This window comes from Crinia signifera, chromosome 4 (genome assembly GCF_055691185.1).
Source record: "Crinia signifera chromosome 4, ASM5569118v1, whole genome shotgun sequence".
NCBI lineage: Eukaryota > Metazoa > Chordata > Amphibia > Anura > Myobatrachidae > Crinia > Crinia signifera.
The window spans coordinates 71698825-71724404 of record NC_139220.1 but is presented as its reverse complement, the minus strand read 5'-3'; the positions used below and the strand labels follow the sequence as shown (position 1 = coordinate 71724404).

Here is a 25580-nt window from a genome sequence, read left to right as displayed (position 1 = left end):
TATTACAGTGACAGCATCAACTCTGAGAAGACAGTTACAGAACATACTCCACTATGCTAAATTGAAACAAGGACAGTACAAAGACTGACAATCTAAATAGAGATAGGTCTAAAATAATAGTGTGCAATAATGGTTAATGGCTACAATGCATAATGCTGAGGACACACCTGTGCAGCCATTGCCATTGTAACACCATGATGCTTTAATATGGTCTTCTAACCTTTACCCTTAACATGCTTGCCTATCATTTTCTCTCTGATCTACTCAGACAACTCTCTCCTTTGCTATCTTGGATCCATGTTCAGTGCAGAGCACATGATAATACCAAGCGGCATTGACTATTTTTCTCCATTTCAAATAGGCTGAATGATTGTTAGAAGATCAATGTGTTTTTTGCTAATTCAAGCATGCAATTAGTAGGAAGTATTGGACGGGATGTAATCATGTCCGAGTTCCGTGGGCCGGCCAGTGTATGATGCTGGCCAAACACGGATGTTTTTTTAAAGGGACATTTACAAGGCATGGTTTTGCCTTGTAAAGGACTGCACTTATTTTAAAAACATTCAAGTTTGTCCAGCAACCCCCAAGCCTGAACTCGGACATGATTACATCCCGCCAAAATATCTTTTCTAAAAAATCTGTCCATCCATTTTGGAATATATTTGGAGAATAAGTAATTAGTTATCAGTTTTCAGATTCTTTGCTTTATTCCATGACATAACAAAGATAATTTCATCCGAAAAAATGAAGGTACACGCTTGACGATATGTTGACTGATTCGGGGGAAGAACTGACATCTTCTTGGCACATCATCTAGCATGTACCCGATGTCCCTGATGATAGGTGCTCCCGCTAGTCTTCAGCAGCACCCTCTGTCAACAATGCATGCAGTGCCGACAGAAGACACAAATGCCCCTTTTACACCGCCGAAAAATCTGGTTCAGCGGCGGGTTAGCCCCGGATCATCAGCGGTGTAAATGGGGTGTATGCGAGTCCATTAACATGGGTCCTCTACAAGGGTCCTGACCTGTCGAGGCCAGTGTAAATGGTGCAGCATGGGTTGAGGCAGGTAGTACCTGAGCGGCGGATGGGAACGTGTAGGCGGATGGGAACTTGGCCGATTTCTTGACGCACGGTCACTCTGCTGCATTGGCAGCTATGTCCCTCCGACGCCTCCTTCTCTTTTTTCCCCTTCACCAGGCAGCAGCATAGATGAGTGTGGAGTGCACGATAGCCGCACAGCCCGCCGGGATTTGTAGTCTCCGGTTCGTAAATGCCGCTGTTATAAGACATGGAAATGGAAGGCCTGGGGAGACTACAACTCCCCGCCCTCTTTCCTCAGAGTCCTCTCCCCTCCTCGGTAGAATAGCTGGGACAGACAGAGAGAGAGGAGGGGTAGTCAGGAGCTTCATGTGACCTATGCTGGCCACAGGCATGACCAGAGGGGTCACTGGCTCCGTGTGTGGCGCTGGCTGCAGAGGAGAGTGGAGGCCCCTGTTCAGAGTAAATGGTGCAGACCCAGGTCCGACCCAGGTCGAAGTGCGGTGTAAATGGGGTATAAAGCAGGATCAGATCCTGGAAACTCCAGTGTTCAAAGACCAGGGTCCGACCAGGGTTTTTGGTGTAAAAGGGGTATAACAAGGGCCATGCTTGAAACACATGCTGTCTAGATTGTACCAGCATATTTGTCCCTGTCTGTAATTAGAAATAGTAACAATAGACTTCTATACTGCTAAGATTACTAGAAACAAATGCAGTGAGCCTCTAACCGGTCAGCTGAGCAAGATTAGAAACAAAGCCTTATACTTAATGACTTTATTGCTGGGAAATTTCCACATGCAAGTTTATATGCTGCAGTTGTGATTTGTTCTGAAAATCAGGCAGAAACCGTTCCAGCACGATTAATGAAAACATTTTTAACCCCTTCCTGACAGAGCCAGTTTTTGCGTTCCTGACAGAGCCCTTTTTTTCAAATCTGACATGTATCACTTAAGTGGGGATAACTTTTTTTTGCTTTTACTTATCCCAGTGATTTTGAGATTGTTTTTTCGTGACACATTGTACTTCAAATTAGTGGTAAATTTGGGTCGATACAGTCTGTGTTTTTTTGTGAAAAATACCAAAATATCGTAAAAAAATGGAAAATTTAGCAATTTGCAAAATGTTAAATTTTCTGCTTGTGAGACAAATAATCATACCACTCAAAATAGTTAATAACTAACATAGACCATATGTCTACTTTATGTTTCCATCATTATTTCAACTTCCTTTTAATTTTTTTGGACACTAGGAGGCTTACAATATGAATAGCAGATTCTCAAATTTTCAAGAAAATTTCAAACACTGATTTTTTTAGGGACCAGTTCAGTTCTGATGTGACTTTGAGGGACTTGTATGTGAGACACTCCCATAAATGATACCATTTCAAAAACTGCACCCCTCACAGTATTCAAAACAGCGTTTTGGAAGTTTGTTAACCCTTTAGGTGTTTCACAGGAATTAAAACAAAGTGTAGGTGAAATTTCAAAATTTCATTTTTTTTGCAGATTTGCAATTTTAATACATTTTTCTAAGGAACACAGTACATTTTACTAGAGAAATGTGACTAAAAATTGATTCCCCCAATTCTTTTGTTTTCATAAATATCCTATATGTGGCCCTAGTGTGCACGTTGACCAAACCACAGGCTTCATAATAGAAGGAGCACCTACTTGATTTTGGAGCCTCCTTTTTATGAGATTATTTTTTAGGCACCATGTAGGTTTCTAGGCACCATAAGATGCTAAAATTTAGGAACCCCCCACAAGTGACCCCATTTTGCAAACTACACCCCTCAGGGAATTCATCTAGGGGTATAGTGTACATTTCAAACCCCCAGGGGTTTCACCAATTGTGGTACAACTGGGCAGTGAAAATGAAAAATTACATTTTTTACACAAAAATGCAGTTCTGGCTCAAAATTTTTCATTTTCAGAAGGTATGAAGGAGAAAAAGCACCCCAAAATCTGTGCCCCAATTTCTCCCGAGTACGGCAATGCCTCACGTGTGACCAAAAAATACCATTTGGGTGCATGGCAGGACTCAGAAAGGAAGGAGTGATTTTTGGATTTTGCAGCTCAGATTCTGGTGGAATGTTGGTGGGTGCTATGTTGCATTAGCAAGACCCCCCAAGCACCAATACAGTGGAACCCCCCCACAAGTGACCCCATTTTGCAAACTACACCCCTCAGGGAATTCATCTAGGGGTATAGTGTACATTTCAAACCCCAAGGGGTTTCACCAATTTTGATACAACTGGGCAGTGAAAATGAAAAATTACATTTTTTTACACAAAAATGCAGTTCTGGCTCAAAATTTTTCATTTTCATAAGGTATGAAGGAGAAAAAGCACCCCAAAATCTGTGCCCCAATTTCTCCCGAGTATGGCAATGCCTCATATGTGACCAAAAAATACCAGTTGGGTGCATGGCAGGACTCAGAAGGGAAGGAGTGATTTTTGGTGGTGGAATGTTGGTGGGTGCTATGTCGCATTAGCAAGACCCCCAAAGCACCAATACAGTGGAACCCCCCCACAAGTGACCCCATTTTGCAAATTACACCCCTCAGGGAATTCATCTAGGGGTATAGTGTACATTTCAAACCCCCAGGGGTTTCACCAATTTTGATACAACTGGGCAGTGAAAATGAAAAATTACATTTTTTTACACAAAAATGCAGTTCTGGCTCAAAAATTTTCATTTTCAGAAGGTATGAAGGAGAAAAAGCACCCCAAAATCTGTGCCCCAATTTCTCCCGAGTACGGCAATGCCTCACATGTGACCAAAAAATACCATTTGGGTGCATGGCAGGACTCAGAAGGGAAGGAGTGATTTTTGGATTTTGCAGCTCAGATTCTGGTGGAATTTTGGTGGGTGCTATGTCGCATTAGCAAGACCCCCCAAGCACCAATACAGTGGAACCCCCCCACAAGTGACCCCATTTTGCAAACTACACCCCTCAGGGAATTCATCTAGGGGTATAGTGTACATTTCAAACCCCCAGGGGTTTCACCAATTTTGATACAACTGGGCTGTGCAAATGCAAAATTACATTTTTTACACAAAAATGCAGTTCTGGCTCAAAATTTTTCATTTTCACAAGGAATGAAGGAGACAAAGCACCCCAAAATCTGTGCCCCAATTTCTCCCGAGTACGGCAATGCCTCACATGTGACCAAAAAATACCATTTGGGTGCATGGCAGGACTCAGAAAGGAAGGAGTGATTTTTGGATTTTGCAGCTCAGATTCTGGTGGAATGTTGGTGGGTGCTATGTTGCATTAGCAAGACCCCCCAAGCACCAATACAGTGGAACCCCCCCACAAGTGACCCCATTTTGCAAACTACACCCCTCAGGGAATTCATCTAGGGGTATAGTGTACATTTCAAACCCCCAGGGGTTTCACCAATTTTGATACAACTGGGCAGTGAAAATGAAAAATTAAATTTTTTTACACAAAAATGCAGTTCTGGCTCAAAATTTTTCATTTTCAGAAGGTATGAAGGAGAAAAAGCACCCCAAGATCTGTGCCCCAATTTCTCCCGAGTACGGCAATGCCTCACATGTGACCAAAAAATACCATTTGGGTGCATGGCAGGACTCAGAAGGGAAGGAGTGATTTTTGGATTTTGCAGCTCAGATTCTGGTGGAATTTTGGTGGGTGCTATGTCGCATTAGCAAGACCCCCCAAGCACCAATACAGTGGAACCCCCCCCACAAGTGACCCCATTTTGCAAACTACACCCCTCAGGGAATTCATCTAGGGGTATAGTGTACATTTCAAACCCCCAGGGGTTTCACCAATTTTGATACATCTGGGCTGTGCAAATGCAAAATTACATTTTTCACAAAAAAATGCAGTTCTGGCTCAAAATTTTTCATTTTCATAAGGTATGAAGGAGAAAAAGCACCCCAAAATCTGTGCCCCAATTTCTCCCGAGTACGGCAATGCCTCACATGTGACCAAAAAATACCATTTGGGTGCATAGCAGGACTCAGAAGGGAAGGAGTGATTTTTGGATTTTGCAGCTCAGATTCTGGTGGAATTTTGGTGGGTGCTATGTCGCATTAGCAAGACCCCCCAAGCACCAATACAGTGGAACCCCCCCACAAGTGACCCCATTTTGCAAACTACACCCCTCAGGGAATTCATCTAGGGGTATAGTGTACATTTCAAACCCCCAGGGGTTTCACCAATTTTGATACAACTGGGCAGTAAAAATGAAAAATTACATTTTTTTACACAAAAATGCAGTTCTGGCTCAAAATTTTTCATTTTCAGAAGGTATGAAGGAGAAAAAGCACCCCAAAATCTGTGCCCCAATTTCTCCCGAGTATGGCAATGCCTCATATGTGACCAAAAAATACCAGTTGGGTGCATGGCAGGACTCAGAAGGGAAGGAGTGATTTTTGGTGGTGGAATGTTGGTGGGTGCTATGTCGCATTAGCAAGACCCCCAAAGCACCAATACAGTGGAACCCCCCCACAAGTGACCCCATTTTGCAAACTACACCCCTCAGGGAATTCATCTAGGGGTATAGTGTACATTTCAAACCCCCAGGGGTTTCACCAATTTTGATACAACTGGGCAGTGAAAATGAAAAATTTCATTTTTTTACACAAAAATGCAGTTCTGGCTCAAAATTTTTCATTTTCAGAAGGTATGAAGGAGAAAAAGCACCCCAAAATCTGTGCCCCAATTTCTCCCGAGTACGGCAATGCCTCATGTGTGTCCAAAAAGTGGCAGGACTCAGAAGGGAAGGAGTGATATTTGGATTTTGCAGCACAAATTCGGGTGGAATGTTGGTGGGTGCTATGTCGCATTAGCAAGACCCCCAAAGCACCAATACAGTGGAACCCCCCCACAAGTGACCCCATTTTGCAAAATACACCCCTCAGGGAATTCATCTAGGGGTATAGTGTACATTTCAAACCCCCAGGGGTTTCACCAATTTTGATACAACTGGGCAGTGAAAATGAAAAATTACATTTTTTTACACAAAAATGCAGTTCTGGCTCAAAATTTTTCATTTTCAGAAGGTATGAAGGAGAAAAAGCACCCCAAAATCTGTGCCCCAATTTCTCCCGAGTACGGCAATGCCTCATGTGTGACCAAAAAGTGGCAGGACTCAGAAGGGAAGGAGTGATATTTGGATTTTGCAGCACAAATTCTGGTGGAATGTTGGTGGGTGCTATGTCGCATTAGCAAGACCCCCAAAGCACCAATACAGTGGAACCCCCCCACAAGTGACCCCATTTTGCAAAATACACCCCTCAGGGAATTCATCTAGGGGTATAGTGTACATTTCAAACCCCCAGGGGTTTCACCAATTTTGATACAACTGGGCAGTGAAAATGAAAAATTAAATTTTTTTACACAAAAATGCAGTTCTGGCTCAAAATTTTTCATTTTCAGAAGGTATGAAGGAGAAAAAGCACCCCAAAATCTGTGCCCCAATTTCTCCCGAGTACGGCAATGCCTCATGTGTGACCAAAAAGTGGCAGGACTCAGAAGGGAAGGAGTGATTTTTGGATTTTGCAGCTCAGATTCTGGTGGAATTTTGGTGGGTGCTATGTCGCATTAGCAAGACCCCCCAAGCACCAATACAGTGGAACCCCCCCACAAGTGACCCCATTTTGCAAACTACACCCCTCAGGGAATTCATCTAGGGGTATAGTGTACATTTCAAACCCCCAGGGGTTTCACCAATTTTGATACATCTGGGCTGTGCAAATGCAAAATTACATTTTTCACAAAAAAATGCAGTTCTGGCTCAAAATTTTTCATTTTCATAAGGTATGAAGGAGAAAAAGCACCCCAAAATCTGTGCCCCAATTTCTCCCGAGTACGGCAATGCCTCACATGTGACCAAAAAATACCATTTGGGTGCATAGCAGGACTCAGAAGGGAAGGAGTGATTTTTGGATTTTGCAGCTCAGATTCTGGTGGAATTTTGGTGGGTGCTATGTCGCATTAGCAAGACCCCCCAAGCACCAATACAGTGGAACCCCCCCACAAGTGACCCCATTTTGCAAACTACACCCCTCAGGGAATTCATCTAGGGGTATAGTGTACATTTCAAACCCCCAGGGGTTTCACCAATTTTGATACAACTGGGCAGTAAAAATGAAAAATTACATTTTTTTACACAAAAATGCAGTTCTGGCTCAAAATTTTTCATTTTCAGAAGGTATGAAGGAGAAAAAGCACCCCAAAATCTGTGCCCCAATTTCTCCCGAGTATGGCAATGCCTCATATGTGACCAAAAAATACCAGTTGGGTGCATGGCAGGACTCAGAAGGGAAGGAGTGATTTTTGGTGGTGGAATGTTGGTGGGTGCTATGTCGCATTAGCAAGACCCCCAAAGCACCAATACAGTGGAACCCCCCCACAAGTGACCCCATTTTGCAAACTACACCCCTCAGGGAATTCATCTAGGGGTATAGTGTACATTTCAAACCCCCAGGGGTTTCACCAATTTTGATACAACTGGGCAGTGAAAATGAAAAATTTCATTTTTTTACACAAAAATGCAGTTCTGGCTCAAAATTTTTCATTTTCAGAAGGTATGAAGGAGAAAAAGCACCCCAAAATCTGTGCCCCAATTTCTCCCGAGTACGGCAATGCCTCATGTGTGACCAAAAAGTGGCAGGACTCAGAAGGGAAGGAGTGATATTTGGATTTTGCAGCACAAATTCTGGTGGAATGTTGGTGGGTGCTATGTCGCATTAGCAAGACCCCCAAAGCACCAATACAGTGGAACCCCCCCACAAGTGACCCCATTTTGCAAAATACACCCCTCAGGGAATTCATCTAGGGGTATAGTGTACATTTCAAACCCCCAGGGGTTTCACCAATTTTGATACAACTGGGCAGTGAAAATGAAAAATTACATTTTTTTACACAAAAATGCAGTTCTGGCTCAAAATTTTTCATTTTCAGAAGGTATGAAGGAGAAAAAGCACCCCAAAATCTGTGCCCCAATTTCTCCCGAGTACGGCAATGCCTCATGTGTGACCAAAAAGTGGCAGGACTCAGAAGGGAAGGAGTGATATTTGGATTTTGCAGCACAAATTCGGGTGGAATGTTGGTGGGTGCTATGTCGCATTAGCAAGACCCCCAAAGCACCAATACAGTGGAACCCCCCCACAAGTGACCCCATTTTGCAAAATACACCCCTCAGGGAATTCATCTAGGGGTATAGTGTACATTTCAAACCCCCAGGGGTTTCACCAATTTTGATACAACTGGGCAGTGAAAATGAAAAATTACATTTTTTTACACAAAAATGCAGTTCTGGCTCAAAATTTTTCATTTTCAGAAGGTATGAAGGAGAAAAAGCACCCCAAAATCTGTGCCCCAATTTCTCCCGAGTACGGCAATGCCTCATGTGTGACCAAAAAGTGGCAGGACTCAGAAGGGAAGGAGTGATATTTGGATTTTGCAGCACAAATTCTGGTGGAATGTTGGTGGGTGCTATGTCGCATTAGCAAGACCCCCAAAGCACCAATACAGTGGAACCCCCCCACAAGTGACCCCATTTTGCAAAATACACCCCTCAGGGAATTCATCTAGGGGTATAGTGTACATTTCAAACCCCCAGGGGTTTCACCAATTTTGATACAACTGGGCAGTGAAAATGAAAAATTACATTTTTTTACACAAAAATGCAGTTCTGGCTCAAAATTTTTCATTTTCAGAAGGTATGAAGGAGAAAAAGCACCCCAAAATCTGTGCCCCAATTTCTCCCGAGTACGGCAATGCCTCACATGTGACCGAAAAATACCAGTTGGGTGCATGGCAGGACTCAGAAGGGAAGGAGTGATTTTTGGATTTTGCAGCTCAGATTCTGGTGGAATGAATGGTGGGTGCTATGTGGCATTAGCAAGACCCCCGAAGCACGGTGAAATTATGAACCTAATAATCCATAGATGTGTGGTATATTTTAAAACACTCCTTTATACATAGGCCGGGTTTGTCGGGGCAAGTGTCACACTGGAAAATAGTTTGCTTTCTTATTCCCTTTTTATAGCAAACTTTGCACCTTTTTTGTGTCCTGCCCTTTTTTCCAGTGGAGGGGATTTCATCAGGAAAATGCTGCCCTGGTACAATACGGGGGCCAGTACTAGAAGTACTGGGGCCCTCTGCCTGCTGGTTCCCAAATATTAGGCCCTTTATGACTTCCTCTTGAAAGTGCATAAATGTCCCCCTCTGGCCGGTAGAACGGAATAGCACGTAAGCGTTATACAGTGCCATCTGGATGATATACACGGCCAGCTTCTTGTACCAGATTTTTGTTTTCCGCAGGGCACTGTACGGCTTCAGTACCTGATCTGAAAGATCCACTCCGCCCATGTACTTATTGTAATCCAGGATACAATTAGGTTTGGAGGTGTGGGTACTGGTACCTCGTACAGGGACGGAGGTGGTACTGTCTCCGTGAATTGTTGTCAGTATAAGGACATCCCTCTTGTCCTTATATTTGACCAACAACATATTTTCGGTGCATATTCCCCTGCTTTCACCCCTTCTCATTACTTGGGCAATGTGCGTTTTTGGGAGGCCTCTTTGGTTCTTGCGCACAGTACCGCAAGCTGCTGTACCTCTTGAACCAAGGGCCTTAAACAGGGGGATGCTAGTGTAAAAGTTATCCACATAGAGATGATAACCTTTATCCAGGAAGGGGTGCACTAAATCCCAGACAATTTTTCCACTAACACCTACGAGGGAGGGGGGGCATTCTGGCGGTTCAATTCTTGAATCCTTCCCTTCATATACCCTAAACCTGTGAGTGTACCCTGAGGTGCTTTCACACAGCTTATACATTTTTATGCCATACCTTGCCCTCTTACTGGGAAGGTACTGGCGGAATTTAACCCTTCCTTTAAAATGTATAAGGGACTCGTCAATACAAATAAATTTTTCAGGGATGTACATCTCTTCAAATTTGGCACTGAAATGATCAATGACCGGCCTGACTTTGAATAGCCGGTCAAAGGTGGGATCATCTCTGGGTGGGCACTGTGCATTATCGTTGTAATGCAAAAATTTAAGGATCGTCTCAAATCGAGCCCGGGGCATGGCCATACGGTAAAATGGGGTGCTGTACAGAACATCTGTACTCCAATATTGCCTAATTTCTGGCTTTTTTACTATGCCCATATGAAACACCAGACCCCAAAACGTCATCATCTCTACTGCATCTACAGGGGTCCACCTAGCAAATGATGACGTGGGGTTTTGAGCAATAAACTGCTGGGCATATAAATTAGTTTGGTCCACCATTAAATTTATAAAATCGTCAGAGAAAAATAATTTGAAAAAGTCAATTTCTCTGAGACCTGTGGAATCAAATTGGATTCCTGGCATGGCCAAAAACTCAGGAACCTGGGGCTCAAAATTGTCTGGTGGTGGGGTCCATACGAGATCAATTATTGGGGGGGGGGGGGGTCTCAGCTGCTCTACGGGGGCATCTTTGAGGGGGTCCCTCATCACCAGAGGAGGAAGAGGAGCTTAAGACGAATCCTTCAAATTCCCCGCTTGCATCACTGGCTGTGTCAGAGTCAGAGGCAAGCATGGCATATGAATACATATGAATACCACTGAATACATTCTTCTGGATGACTGGGATGACATTTGGGATGACATTTTTATTTTTGTGTTACTGGTAGTGAAATGTTTCAACACGTGTATAGTGTAGGGGGGGGTACAAACTTTATTTCAACCCGGGGGTATGTAGTGTGTAGTGTGTATGTAGTGCAGAAAAAAAAAATACTTTATACAGGAATTTGATCCCAATAAAAAAAAAAAAAAAATTGAAGGGGTTAAAAAAAAAAAAAAAAAAAGGTCCTGCGCCAAAAATTGAGCACAGATGTTGGTCAGTAACGTCCGTCACTGAACAGCGCTCAAAGGCAACAGGAATTTGATCAAAAAAAAAAAAAAAATAGATCAACCCTGTGCCGAAAAAGCTGATCAGTGATGTACGTCACTGATCAGCGCACAGTGGCCACAGGACATCCACAAAATCAGTGTGTGTAAAAAAAAAATTAAAAAAAGACCCCACAGCACTCTCAAAAAAAAAAAAGGTGATCAGTGATGCGACACTGATTACCAGTGAGGGGCAGCAGGTGCACAACCTTTGGTGCAACTGACAGTGCAACTGGCAGCAACTGACAGGTATATATATTAAAAAAAAAAACCTGCGCCCCCAAAAAGTTGCTGATCAGCACAGATATACTGATCAGCACAAAAGGGGGGGTAGCAGACACAAAATATACACTCTCTATCACTCTCTGTCACTATCTCTCTCTATCTCTCACTATCTATCAGTATCTATCAGTATCTATCAGTATCTATCAGTATCTATCACTATCTATCACTCTAGGACACTGCAGCAGCAGCACTGACAGTTATATGTATAAAAAAAAACCTGCACCCCCAAAAAGGGGGGGTAGCAGACACAAAATATACACTCTCTATCACTCTCTGTCACTTTCTCTCTCTATCTCTCACTATCTCTCACTATCTATCACTCTATGACACTGCAGCAGCAGCACTGACAGTTATATATATAAAAAAAAAACCTGCACCCCCAAAAAGGGGGGGTAGCAGACACAAATCTCTCTATCTCTCTATCTCTCACTATCTCTCACTATCTCTCACTATCTATCACTCTATGACACTGCAGCAGCAGCAGCACTGACAGTTATTTATATATAAAAAAAACCTGCACCCCCAAAAAGGGGGGGTAGCGGACACAAAATATAGCTCTCTCTGTCACTATCTCTCTATCTCTCTCTATCTCTCTCTCTATCTCTCTCTATCTCTCTATCACACTGCAGCAGCAGCAGGAAGTCCCAAGAAGTCAAATCCAGGAAGCGTCCAGCACGCTACAAGCAGTGATCAGGTGATCAGGTAAGGTATTTGCAAGGATCAGGTAAGTATTAGCAAGGATCAGGTCAGTATCACGGCAGATAGGCACGGTGACCGCTCTGCACGCTATTCCAGACTGGAATGGCGTCTGCAGCGCAGTCACCGTTAGTTTAAATGTCGCGCCTTGGCTGTGATTGGCTGTCGGTCCGACGGACCAATCACAGCCTTGGGGGCAGGTGGGGTGAGGGTGGGGTGAGGTGTCATCGTCACCGATGACCCCCTCATGCCCCCTGACGCCCGGCGGTGATTGACACCTGTGTTACCGAGCGTCTGATTCGCTGGTAACACAGGAAAACGCTGTGAATGGCTGTTCACACTGAACAGCCAATCACAGCGATCGCCGACGGGGGGCGGCATCGCAGCCCCCCCCTGGGCATGCAGGGACATGTCTGCTGTCAGGGACAGCAGACATCGTCCCTCTGTCACTGCGTCTCTAGACGCAGTGACAGTTTAAAGTCATGACGTACATTTATGCCATGTGTCGGGAAGTACATCCCGGCCATGACGTAAATGTACGTCAAATGTCGGGAAGGGGTTAAAGCTGTAAAGAAAAGGATATCAGATATCTTCTCCATTAATGAAGGACTGCAGAATGCCGCAGTACCTACTGGCCTTCATGGGAATGGGAAGTTAGCTCTCAAAAATGTAGTTAATAGCTACAGTAATTCCATTGCAGCTAACACCATCTTTTGATGGAGTAAGCCATTTTAACCTACATGCTACAGTTCAGCTGTGGGTCATTGAATCCCTCCCGGCACTTCAATAGCCTTTACTATATGCGCATTAGGTTGATGGGATTGATGTGCATTTTTCCATTTTTGGTATCTATGTCGACATAGCACACTATTTTATTCTCCCTCTATGCCCACTGGGATGGTAACGTATGAGCAAGTTGGTTTTAAAAAACTCATGTTGACCTTTTTGTGTCAATCATTTGACTATGTGAACCTAATGCATGTCTATCTTTTTTCATTTGTCGAACTTTTGACTGTCAACCAATAGTGGTCGACCTAATGACCACAACACATAAGGCGATAGCAAAATAAAAATTTCCATTAAATTGCCCCAAAAGGCCTCTGTTACAGCGGTGGTACTAACAGATTAAACTTACTGGACAAAACTGCTTTGACCCCCATGTCTTTAATACATTTTATAAAAACAGGGTGGGGAGGTTACCTCCTGTTGACTTGAACTACTGTACTGTACTATAGGGCTTTATTTTTTTATTTTTTACTCAAAACATTGAAGTTGACAAAGTGTTTTCTTTGTGTGGTGCTGGCAGTAACATCATGGCACAACTCCCAGACTCTGTAGGATTGTTATGAGTTTTGTGAATGCTTAAGTTAGTTGATACCATAAATTCCACTACTTGCACACTGTTTAATATAACTGAACTACTGAAAATGTTTTGCTGCATACACGTATGACTGATTTAATACATTGGTATGTCATGGGCAAGGATAATTTTATGGGACCACAGGCTGCCATATTGCAGGTTATATATGATCATTTCCCAACATATCTGGATTTTTACCGCATCTAAACATCCCCCGCCCTGGCGATGCCCCATTGAAGCCTATGGGCTTCTACCGCGACCCACTGCCGCCCTGCACCGCATATGCGATAATTTTGTCGGCGAAGGGTGGGCATGGATGTTAGAAACTGTGCCCGAAGGAGGATTAACATATGAGAGGAATAAGAGATTACACACACACACATATATACACACACACACACACACACATACAGATGGGGCCGGGTTCTTCTTTGATGGCGAATCGCCAGAACGTCACCGCTGGCGATCCGCCAGCAGCCCGGCTCGCCATCTGACTGAGACGCGCATGCGTCTCAGTCAGTGTTCGAGGAAAGACCAAACTCTTACTTCAACTTGGGGTGCCTTAGCACATAGTCCCAAATACAGTCCCAGGGTTCCCGCACTTGTAAGTGCGGAATGCGAGGCACTCGCCCAAATAACAAGTGTCCAAACTTTGTTATAAATCCATAGAAGATATAGTTTTTACTCCAATAATAGGATTGTGCTTCAATATGCCCCAACGTTTCGGTCCGTACCATGGACCTTTGCCAAGGAGCTTGGTTTAGAAGGGATGATGGCAATCAGCATAATATGGTGGAAAAAAAGCCTCTAGAGAGAGGGATCAGCTCAAATGTGCTGATCCCTCTCTCTAGAGGCTTTTTTTCCACTATAGGTAGGAAAAAATAGGTAGACACCAAGGATCCTCCACCAACAGAGCCTGAAGATCCGTGTACCACGCTTGTTTTGGCCAATTTGGTGCCCTCAGAATGTCCTCCACCCTTTCAATTCTAGAACACGGATATGCAGTTTGATTCCTGAAAGGTCCTGCCCTGCGTCACAGCTCACCAACCTAGTAGACTGCCGTCCGTTGAACCAATCCTGGATCTCGAACCACTGGTCCGCCAAATCCAGTTGGAATGTTCTGGAGTGAAACCTCCCAAACTGGATTGCCTCAAAGGTAGCCACCATTTTTCCCAGAAGTTGGATACATTGGTGAACTGATATCTGTGTCTTGGCCAGAATCTCCAAGACCAAATTCCGAATGGCAATCGTTTTGTCCTCGGGAAGAAACACCCTTAATTTTTCGCTGTCCAACATCATTCCTAAAAATAGAAGAAGGCGTGTCGGCATCAAAGAGGATTTAGGGATATTAAGGATCCAGCCGAGGCTTGACAGCACCTGTCTGGTGATGGCTATGTCCTGTATCAGGGCCTGTTCTGATCTTGCTTTGATTATCAGGTCATCCAGGTATGGGATGATGTTGATCCCGCTCCTTCTGAGCAGAAGCATCATTTCCGCCATCATCTTGGTAAAGATGCGCGGAGCAGTCGACAGGCTGAATGGCAAGGCTCTGAATTGAAAATGCTCGTCTCGCCTGGTGTGGGGCCCAGATAGGGATCTTCCTCCTCCAGACTTGCTACCACCGCTCTTAAGGACTCCATTCTGAATGTGCAAACCTTTAAGTAAGGGTTTAGAGTCTTTAGATTCAGTATGGAGCGTACTGAACCGTCTGGTTTCGGTACCACGAACAGGTTGGAGTAATAATCCCTGCCCTGTTCTGCCACTGGGAGAGGTATCCCACACGTGGCTGAAGTGTGCCAATCAATCTCCCACCTTGAGAAGCTCTCGTGGCAGGGACACCGAGTCTCGCAAAGGGCTTTGGAGCAACCGCATCTGGGACATGGTCTGGTGATGCTGGGGCTGAAGCCTTTCTGAATTTGCTCTGGCCACCTCTTGCCCTTTGGTTTGGCCTTGTAGGCCAAAAAAAAACGAAATTAAGGCCCAGAGAAAGGGAGTCTGATTTGCGTGGATGAGGTCGGAATGATTTATTTATTAACAGTTTCTTATATAGCGCATACATATTCCGCAGCGCTTTATAGAGTATAGTTGAACATTCACATCAGACCCTGCCCCAGTGTTCCCTACCACATGTACACGCACACAGACATTCTATGGTTCATTTTGTTGGTAGCCAATTAACCTACCAGTATATTTTTGGATTGTGGGAGGAACTAGGAGTACCCGGAGGAAACCCATGAAAGTACGGGGAGAATATACAAACTCAGTCAAACGCAGTTAGAGCAATGGTGGGAATCGAACCCATGACCTCAGCGCTTTGAGGCAGTAATGCTAACCATTACACAATCCGTACAGCTTTTTCCCTTTAAAAAGGGAGGTTTTCCGCACTACACTTGGAGTCAGCTTCTGCTACCCACTGGTGTAACCACAGAGCCCTGCGACCAGACACCGCCATAGCTGAGGTGCGAGCGTTTATAGCACCAAGCTCTTTAGCAGTGTCCTGAATATGGCACATTTGGTCTGCCATTTGTGCCACTGACATATCTGCCAACATGCCCTCCTGTATTTGTGATGCCCAGGTATAAATGGACTTTGCCATCCAACAACTGGCAAGGACTGGCCTCTGAGACGTCCCGCGTGGCAGACCCAGGTACTGGGAGTACCACCTTTTTGGACAACCTGGATACCAACAGGTCAACTACTGGAGGCTCCTCCCACACCTTCCTACTGACTGGATCGAAGGAAAAAGTGGATTTGAATGGTTTTGATAGCTGAAAAACGCTTCCTTAAATGTGTCCTCTAAATCAGCCTGCTCATGAAAGAGAAATGTTTTGTTTCCTCTGTGAAGAGGGAGATCCAATACCTCTCTGACTGCAATAATGATCAGGCAAGATGGCATCCGAGGCATGCTTGCGTGACTGACCCGGGCCGGGAGTTAACTTGCCAACAGGAAAGTTAAATCCTGTTGTACCTGCTTGGTCTGCACAGTATTTGCCGCCAATTGTGAGGACACATTCTGCAGAATAGTTTTTATACTGGTAGCCCACTAAGGCTCCTGGGAGTCTGTCTGCGGAGTCCCACTAGGTTGGGGAGACACCACACTAAGCTGTGGAGATATGCATTGTTCACAAGTAATTTGTGATTGTGGACACAGGAGCAAACTTATGTAGGGTACACACCAGGACGACCCGCTCACGATGCACATCGTGAGCGGGTCGTCAGCAGTGTTCCCTCTAAGCTGTGCGCACGTGCGCGCGCACACAACTCGACGAGCGCACGCACAGACATTACAACAGAGCGCACAAAGCAGCAGTGGTCCCTTTTTGCACTTGTGGACTCAATTAATGTGTGTTTCACCCATTAACTACATTGTGTGCTGTGTTTTGAATGTTTAAATGTTTAATATAATTTTGAACATCATTTTCCAGTTATATATAAGCAGTCCCGCACAAAAATTTTAATTTCCATCCAAAATTGCACAGCCAAAATCTTTTGCCGCACACAGCCTTCATAAAATTAGAGGGAACATTGCGCCTTCATAAAATTAGAGGGAACATTGGTCGTCAGTGTCTCGTCCGACCCACTCACGGTGACGCGGGGGGGGCACGACCCGCTCACGATGTGCACCGTGAGCGGGTCCGATCCGATGGCGATCCGCACCCGGCTGTATGGTCGTCATTCAGATCCTACCTGCAGCAGGTAGGATCTCAATAGCAACCGACCCGCGGGACCACGCATCAGATCGGTATCGGTCCACACCAGGACAGAAAAGGGCCCAATCACCACACAATCTACATCCAATTGGTCGGAATTGGATCTAGATTGAGGGGATCGGGCCCTAGTCGTCCTGGTGTGTACGAGTCATTAGGCCTTTAGTCAGATCTGATCACAGTACAAATTTGTTCTTAAAATGGGCAAAACCATGTGCACTGCAGGTGGGGCAAATGTAACATGTGCAGAGAGAGTTAGATTTGTGTGAGTTATTTTGTTTCTGTGCAGAATAAATACTGGCTGCATTATTTTTACACTGCAATTTAGATTTCAGTTTCAACAAACCCCACCCAAATTTAACTCTCTGTTACATCTGCCCCACCTGCAGTGCACATGGTTTTGGCCATTTTCCAACAAAATTTGTACTGCAATCAGATCTGAATAAGGGTCTTAGCGCTGCAGATCACACAGGTTATCTTTCTCACCATAATGGAGACTGTAACCTTCCCAAAAACACACTGTGAGATACAGATATAAATCAGTGTGAAGTGTATAAAAACGATGGCCCGTATTCTAGTTGACTCGGACGGATGCGTATTTCGGACAGCCACCGAGTATTTTTAGCCCCGCCTACCACACCGCCCGATTGCGGTAAGATGTTGAATGAGTGCATGATTCATGTGAACACCTCCCCCATCTTTGGGAACCTCCCCCATTCTCCGATGGTCGCCGACCATCGAATGATGGACCAAGCGGTCAGGCAGCCCCAAGTGCTTCAGACCACTCTGACATTTTTCTGTGTGAAAGCAGGGACATGTGCGGGCAGCTAACATCTGGCTAGGTCAGCTGTCCTCCCCCCACACGAGTCACGGCTACATTACTATACGTACGCCCAGTGTTTTCAAGGGAACGCCCATGAAACGCGAGGCGTACGCATATGGTTATGTGCCCAAACCGCCCTTCACGCCCCTCTCCACCCCCTGCTCGGATGGTTCCGACCGATCAATTTCTGAACGGAATTCACGCTATGTTCGGACGTGCGAGGCATTCGCACATGTGCAGAAATGCCTCTGCACATGCGCAAACACAATACATCGGCTGTCCGACCGAACACGCAGCCATCCGACTCAATACGAATAAGGGCCTATGTGTGAGCTTTTAACAGTGTGTGTATAGCTTAACAAGCCTGCGGGGGAATACTCAGATACTGAGGGGACCAGCACACCCTTAACCTGAACTCCCAGAATGAGGAGCTGGTTTAAAGCACATATGTAATATGCATACAGTATTGAGTGCACAAAAGTAACACACAATAAGCGTTTTTTTTTATTATTATTTTTTTAACGCTAAACACTTCTGCTGCAGATGTCCCTCTCCAATGCCTCACCACTGATGAGTGTCTGTCAGACAGCAATGGTGCAGCAGGGAGAAGCAGGAAGCAGTGTTGGCGCCCACAGAGCTCTCTGGAACCGCTCTGATTAAGCCCCGCCCACTGTAATGGCACTGGGCTTATACTAACTTTTATACTGGCGCTGGCTGTTTAAACAGTTCTTTTATAGGTAAAACTGCACTGGTGGTCCAGTGGCAGCCCTCAGCATTAAGTCTGTAGCAGGGGGCTTGCGAGGTCCCTGTGCAACGCAATTGCTGCCGCCGCCATCTTGCCTCACAATGTTTTTACTCACCACTGACGTCTTCGGACTGAGTCAGGAGTGTGCGGCATGCTGGGGGGGGTGTAACGTTGCAGCGCAATGTCCGCGATGACAGTAACCCTCTCAGGAAAGTGGTCCTGCAGCAGGGACAGCTCGGTACCTTAAGAGGCCTGCAACTTAAACCTTCTCCTGACTCCCCACGAAGCAGGAATGCTGTGAAGTCCAACACAGCAAACCCAAAATAATAAAGAAAATAAACTGAAGACAAACTTTCTGGAGCTCCAGCAATGTGCATCCTCTCCTGAGGGCACATTTTTCTAAACTGGCTTGTGGGTAGGAAATCAGAGGGGAGGAGCCAGTACACCCAGTTCAAAGTTTCTATGTGCCTGTCTCCTGCGGATACCCTCTAATACCCAATGTCTTGAGACCATCCCAGTATCCCATAGGACGATAGTGAAAAGGGCTTTTTTGTGCATGCGCCAATCATATACATTTTTTTCCTACAAAATTCTTTTGAACATTCGATAGCGGATGCCGAGCCATCATTTGATGGTGGGCTTCTAATCTAAATCTCTACTGTCAGCTCCTGGAAGCTGAGGGTTCTCTTGATTTCCCACTGGGGCAATCACTTATTTGTGACGTCGAGCCCTGGCAATGGGCGGAGGGGTAGAGGACGTGAGAAGAGAATCTTAGGCTCCTGATTTGTTACATCCCGCACCTTAATAACAGTACTGGCTGTTACATAGTTGCATAGTAGGTGAGGCTGAATAAAGACTTGCGTCCATCTAGTTCAACCTATATTTATAGTAGCTAATCCCTTGTTGTATAGTATGTTCTGATATTTTAAAGACTGATTGTTACTTATTCATACCCGTGGATGTTTTTAACCAATAAATGTTTATCCAACCTTATTTTAAACGTATTTATAGTGTCTGCCGACACCACTTCTTCAGGAAGAGAGTTCCAAAGTTTGACTGTTCTGACTGTAAAGAAATTTTTTCTTCTAGATGAACAAAATCTTTTTTTTTCTAATCTAAACTCGTGCCCTCTCGTCCTAGATTCCTGTCTAGCAGAAAAAAGGGTGCTTGACAGTTCCTTCTATTGGCCCCTGATATATTTGTACATGTTGAGCATGTCCCCCCTTAAACGTCTCTTCTCTAGTGTAAATAGTCCCAGCTTGCTTAATCTCTCCTCGTATCTTAAAGTCTCCATTCCCCTAATAAGCTTAGTTGCTCTTCTTTGGATTTTTTCTAATTCTATGATGTCCTTTTTATAGTGTGGGGCCCAGAATTGTACTCCGTATTCGAGGTGCGGTCTAACCAATGATTTGTACAGAGGCATAATTACTTTTGAATCCCTAGTTTCCATGCCCCTTTTAATACATGCTAGAGTTTTATTGGCCTTTTTAGTTGCTATATTACATTGAGCACTACACCCTAGTTTGTTGTCTATTTGGACTCCTAGATCCTTTTCGAGAACTGAATTACCCAATTCATCCCCGCTTAGGTTATAACTAGCACACTGGTTATGTCTCCCAAGGTGCATGACCTTGCATTTGTCCACATTGAACCTCATCTTCCACTTTTTTGCCCGTCTAGATTGTCCAGATCATTTTGAAGCGTGGTGACATCTTCTGATGATTTAACCCCTTCACGACATTTGACGTATATATACGTCATGACTTCAAACTGTCACTGCGTCTAGAGACACAGTGACAGTTAGGTGATGTCTGCTGTCCCTGACAGCAGACATCCCCCCTCGCCGCCCAGGGGGGGCAGGGGTGCCCCCCCCGGTCGGGCGATCGCTGTGATTGGCTGTTCAAATCTGAACAGCCATTCACAGCGTTTCCTGTGTTACCGGCGGCTAAGCCACTCGGTAACACAGGGATCGGTGGTGATCGGTGCTGTCAAGTACAGCACCGATCACCACCGATGTGCAGCCCCCCCCCTCGCACCCGCCGGGCACTCACCCGGCAGCAGCAGCAGCAGCAGCTCCCCCGGCTCCCCCGGCAGCAGGCAGCTCAGCGCAGCAGCGCTGCCCTCCTCCCCCCGCAGCAGCAGCATCAAGCTGCAGAAACAGTTAGAAATGAAATATATGCACTGAAAAAATATATATATATATATATATATATATATATATATATATATATATATATATATATATATATATATATATATATATATATATACACACACATATATATATATATATATATATATATATATATATATATATATATATATATGTGTGTATATACCGCACCGATTACCCCCGATCGCCAGCCCCCCCCCCCCTCCCACCCGGCAGCCAAACTCCCTCCCACCCACCCGGCTGCCGCAGCGCCAGCACCCCTCCCACCCCCCCGCCAGCCGCAGCGCCAGCCCCCCTCCCAAAGCTGGTGACTAAAATGGGGTCACTTGTGGGGGGGGTTCCACTGTATTGGTGCTTCGGGGGTCTTGCTAATGCGACATAGCACCCACCATTCATTCCACCACCAAAAATCACTCCTTCCCTTCTGAGTCCTGCCATGCACCCAACTGGTATTTTTTGGTCACACGTGAGGCATTGCCGTACTCGGGAGAAATTGGGGCACAGATTTTGGGGTGCTTTGTCTCCTTCATTCCTTGTGAAAATAAAAAATTTTGAGCCAGAACTGCATTTTTCTGTAAAAAATTACATTTTTTTACACAAAAATGCAGATCTGGCTCAAAATTTTTCATTTTCACAAGGAATGAAGGAGACAAAGCACCCCAAAATCTGTGCCCCAATTTCTCCCGAGTACGGCAATGCCTCATGTGTGACCAAAAAATACCAGTTGGGTGCATGGCAGGACTCAGAAGGGAAGGAGTGATTTTTGGATTTTGCAGCACAGATTCTGGTTGAATGACCCCCGAAACACCCATACAGTGGAACCCCCCCACAAGTGACCCCATTTTGCAAACTACACCCTTCAGGGAATTCATCAAGGGGTATAGTGTACATTTCAAACCCCCCGGGGTTTCACCAATTTTGATACAACTGAGCTGTGAAAATGAAAAATTAATTTTTTTCATTTTCACTGCCCAGTTGTACCACAATTGGTGAAACCCCTTGGGGTTTGAAATGTACACTATACCCCTAGATGAATTCCCTGAAGGGTGTAGTTTGCAAAATGGGGTCACTTGTGGGGGGGTACCTAACTTTTAGCATCTTATGGTGCCTAGAAACCTACATTGTGCCTAAAAAATAATCTCATAAAAAGGAGGCTCCAAAATCAAGTAGGTGCTCCTTCTATTATGAAGCCTGTGGTTTGGTCACCGTGCACACTAGGGCCACATATAGGATATTTATGAAAACCAAAGTATTGGGGGAATCAATTTTTAGTCACATTTCTCTAGTAAAATCTACTTTGTTCCTTAGAAAAATGTATTAAATTTGCAAATCTGCAAAAAAAAGGAAATTTTGAAATTTCACCTACACTTTCTTTTAATTCCTGTGAAACACCTAAAGGGTTAACAAACTTCCAAAATGCTGTTTTGAATACTGTGAGGGGTGCAGTTTTTGAAATGGCATCATTTATGGGGGTGTCTCACATACAAGTCACTCAAAGTCACATCATAACTGACCTGGTCCCTAAAGAAATCAGAGTTTGAAATTTTCTTGAAAATTTGAGAATTTGCTATTCATATTTGAAGCCTCCTAGTGTCCAAAAAAATGAAAAGGAGGTTGAAATAATGATTGCAACATAAAGTAGACATATGGTCTTTGATAGTTATTAACTATTTTGAGTGGTATGTTTATTTGTCTCACAAGCAGAAAATGTGACATTTTGCAAATTGCAAAATTTTCCATTTTTTCACGACATTTTGGTATTTTTCACAAAAAAACACAGACTGTATCGACCAAAATTTACCACTAACTTGAAGTACAATGTGTCACGAGAAAACAATCTCAAAATCACTGGGATAAGTAAAAGCAAAAAAAAGTTATCCCCACTTAAGTATGACATGTCAGATTTGAAAAAAAGGGCTCTGTCATGAAGGCACAAACTGGCTCTGTCATGAAGGGGTTAATAACTCTGCTCAGTTTTGTATCGTCCGCAACGATGGATACATTGCTGAGTAACCCTATCCCAATATCGTTAATAAAAATGTTAAACAAAATGGGCCCTAGAACCGAACCCTGTGGCACTCCACTTAGTACTGGTATCATATTTGAAACTACACTGTTCAAAACCACTCTTTGTTCTCTATTACACAGCCAGTTCCCTACCCATCTGCAGATATTTGCCCCTAATCCCAGTTCCTCCATTTTATTTATCAACCTCTTGTGTGGTACGGTGTCGATGGCTTTAGCAAAATCTAGGAAAATCACATCCACAGCATTTCCGTTATCAAGGGTTTTGCTAACCTCTTCATAGAAACTAAGTAGATTAGTTTGGCATGAACGATTCTTCACAAACCCATGCTGGTTATAACTGAGTAAACTATGAAGGTCTAAATATTCCTGGATCCCATCTCTTAAAAATCCTTCAAATAGTTTACCCACTATTGATGTTAAACGAACAGGTCTGTAATTAGCGGGCTCCTCCTTTTTTCCTTTTTTGAATAATGGCACTACCTCTGCTAATCTCCAGTCTTTTGGTACCTTTCCTGATTATAGTGAATTATTGAAGATATAATGTAGAGGGGAAGCTAATTCCTCCCTTAATTCCATTAGTACCCTAGGATGAATCCCATCTGGCCCAGGTGATTTATTTGTTTTGATTTTGCTGAGCCTCAATATTATTTCCTCGGTAGAGAAATCAATACGGAGGTCTGGCTTGTTCATCCCATTTGTGGTACCTGTGATACCTATCCTATAGCCAACCGCAAGCACACACCTCCAGCTAAATTGTAGCCTATAGGTTAAAATGGCTTACACCGTCAAAGAGCTTTTGATAATATAAACCTTTATTATAATGCGCGCATTTGAGCTAGTGAGCCACTATTACATACTTAAACAATGCTCTGTGTATACCAGCATCTCCCAAGGAATCGCTTTCCATGCATGTTTATAAAGCTATTTAATTAAGGACTTGCATGAAGGTCCATGCAGTTTCAATGGACATTTCTGGGTGGTAACTGGTGGGGGCGACATTGGTGGCGATGGTTCCGCGGACATTCTGCACCTGAAAAATGCAGATGCAATGTATGTTGATGTGGCTGCTGGTCCGTTGATAGTAAGTCTTTGTACACACAACAGTGCATTCGTGTCACAGCTGGTGGGCATCACAATGGGACACCTATCACGCTTGGCACTAGCATAAAGATGGAGTAGCGGCTGCAACAAAACTCAATTACTAAAACTAGGGCATTGGATGTACAGCATGACAAATACAATGGAATATGTAACCTTAAAGTTACACAACTTGGATGACCAACACGTGACTTACTGAACAAATAGAAATACTTTAATACTGTAGCTGTCTAATATACCTTGCGGTACTTGTGAATTATCCGGGCTGCCGATTTTGTCCTTAAGTTTGGTTAACTTAAGGACACCCGACCGACGCGATGCCCGCGATTTAGCCCCAAATCGGGGGCATCGCGTCGGTCGTGGCCGTTATAAGGGGCCGCAATGCGATGCCCACGATTTCCCATAGACAGTAATGTTAAAAGACACGATGGACCCGATTTCCCATAGACAGCAATGTTAAAATAAAATGACAATGTGAAATTGGCCAATATGTTTTTAAAAAAAATGTTTCATGGCCCCCCACCACCGTTAACGCCACCCCGCTATTGACGCCAACCCGAAGCGTGGCGAGCGCAGCGAGCCCGCGAGGGTCGGCGGTACGCGTCCTCCGACCTTTTCATGCCCTACTATCCACTAGGGCGTGGAGTGAGAATAGAATAGTGTGGCGAGCGCAGCGAGCCACCGAGCCCGAAGCGTGGCGAGCGCAGCGAGCCCCGCGAGGGGACGCGGACACCTGTGAAGCCCGCAAGGGCACGCGGATACCTGTGAAGGTGTCCGCTGCGCTCGCCACGCTTCGGGCTCGGTGGCTCGCTGCGCTCGCCACACTATTCTATTCTCACTCCACGCCCTAGTGGATAGTAGGGCATGAAATGGTCGGAGGACGCGTACCGCCGCCCCTCGCGGGCTCGCTGCGCTCGCCACGCTTCGGGTTGGCGTCAATAGCGGGGTGGCGTTAACGGTGGTGGGGGGCCATAAAACATTTTTTTTTAAAACATATCCAATGTGAAATGGCCATATTGGCCAATTTCACATTGTCATTTTATTTTAACATTGCTGTCTATGGGAAATCGGGTCCATCGCGTCTTTTAACATTACTGTCCATGGGAAATCGGGTCGGAAATCGGGTCCATCGTGTCTTTTAACATTACTGTCTATGGGAAATCGTGGGCATCGCGTCGCGGCTCCTTATAACGGCCACGACCGACGCGATACCCACGATTTCGGGCGCGATGAAAAAATCGGCAGCCCGGATAACTCACAAGTACCTACCTTGCATACCAAGAGCAGTGGGACACCCTGGGGAATGAGCTATGCAGATAATAAGACTATAAAATACATTGCCAAGGGATGTGGTTATGGCAGATTAAAAGAATTCAAAGTGAGTGGAATGTTTTTCATGGGAACAATATACAGTAATCTGTAGCTGGCCAAATATAGTAAATAAACTGTTTTGCAGCTATATCACATGGTTTTCTCTGTCTGTCTTCTAACACAATAATGTTAGAACTCACACACACTAATGTTGAATAACACAAGTTAAAGAGTAGACAAATCCCCATACTTTGGGCCTTAAAAACACATTCCTTAATGCACCTGAAATTGTTGCTGCTGCATGAACTATGTACTCAATGACTTCTCCCATAAAATGTTAATATACTAGAATGATCATCAATGCTTCTAAGTGGGAATGCTGCAAAGTA

At 44.6% G+C, this 25580-nt stretch overlaps 1 protein-coding gene across 1 annotated transcript in view; it reads right to left on the bottom strand.

The window, feature by feature from the left end:
* Positions 1–25580, bottom strand: part of LOC146074096 (solute carrier family 22 member 4-like) — a 99021-nt gene that overhangs the window by 33501 nt on the left and 39940 nt on the right. The window lies entirely within an intron of this gene.